Here is a 1,632-nt window from a genome sequence, read left to right as displayed (position 1 = left end):
CATAACATATATTTAGAAAAAAAATACATTATAATACCAGGAAACTCCAGATTTGAGAATTCTTGGAATAGAAATGGAGGGTAGAAAGTTGAAAAGGATGAGTATTCCACTGGAAGTGCCGCAAAGTGGCCTCTCAGGGTAACGTGACCCAAGTGAGTTTACCATGATCTGGAGTCTGCTCTTCAACCTCTCAGAGCCAGAAACTGGGACTTAGCACTGCACCCAGAAATAAATAATAAAATGATTCTAATTAAATTCTCACAAAATGTGTAACTAAGAATACCAACGTATAAGTTCATAGTGGAGGATGTCAATTCTAATGTCCACATTTCCTCTAACATTTATAGCCAGTAGATCAGTGGGTTGATTGATGGCACAGAATTAAAGCAAAAGCCCAAGGATTAACATGGCTAGTATTTTACTCTGATGAAGCCTAAAGAAATATTTCTCCCCACAGCAGAGAACATTTTGCTCATGAATGACCTGAGTCCCTTCAATGTCGTGTCTCTCATTCTGGACAATGTTGGAACTGAAATTTCAAAATTTGCTTCTCTAAAGGGAGCTTCTCTGTATGAGTGAGCCAATCCATTTATCTTTTAACTACATTTTTTAGGTATATCTAGAAAATACGATTTCTATTGTCAATAGGTTTGATCTTTGTTTTATTTTACTCTCAAAAAGCAAATATATTTCTATAATTTCCAAATTCTTTGGAGGCACCCTCTTATAACCCTCATTATGCAACCCTCCATTGTATGATCTGTTTGGCACTTAAGGTCGGGGAATTCAAGTTTTAAGTGAAGCACAGGCCAGTTCATAGTAATCAATCATACCTGGGTAACTGCCATCAAAATCTTCACATTGCCTCATCGGAGTCAATGTAGTTTCTTGAAATACTTCTTTAGTCTACCTTTAGTTTGTTTCTCTGGCTTATCTTCTCATGCTTATCTCTAAATATAGGCATTTCCCCCAATACCACATCACAATTTCCTTTTTTCTTTCTACTCTATCTCAAGAGGGTCTCCTCCAATTGCATTGCCACTATACCTGTCACCCACAAATCTCTGTCAAGCCCTGACTTTTCCTAGCATTTCCAAATACCTGGAGGAAAGCTGTACATGTGTAGTATGCTATCATCCCCAACTCTGAATTTCCAACATAAATTCCTCATCATCCTTTAAAAACCTAATCAAATCCAATCCTCTTGTGTCTTGACCATTTTTAATGATAACACTACTTGTCACATGCTAAAACCTGGACACTCACAATGTCCTTTCTCTGTTTCTGTTCATTCCACTGCAGTGTGTGGAGTAGTATTTTTGTTTCTTTTTTCTTTTTTCACATGTTTGAGAGAGCTATGGAAATATCTTCCTAATTTTACTCCCCATTTTTAATATCTCTATATTTTACTTTATTTCCTATACTTCTACTAAATTATTCCTAAACCACAGCAATGATCATGTAAACTTCTTGTTAAAACTTCAATAGCTTTAGCCTTTACTTGCCAAATAAAGCTCAAAGGTTCCCATGATACTATAAATCAATCTTTCTGGGTTTATATCCATTCTTTTCCCTTTTTTTTCTTTGACCTTCTCCATTTTATGCTTGATGCATTTATCTACATCATGCTTT

Source organism: Propithecus coquereli, unplaced genomic scaffold (genome assembly GCF_000956105.1).
Source record: "Propithecus coquereli isolate 6110/MARCELLA unplaced genomic scaffold, Pcoq_1.0 Scaffold192, whole genome shotgun sequence".
In the NCBI taxonomy this organism is placed as follows: Eukaryota; Metazoa; Chordata; class Mammalia; order Primates; family Indriidae; genus Propithecus; species Propithecus coquereli.
Note: the sequence above shows the minus strand (reverse complement) of the source record.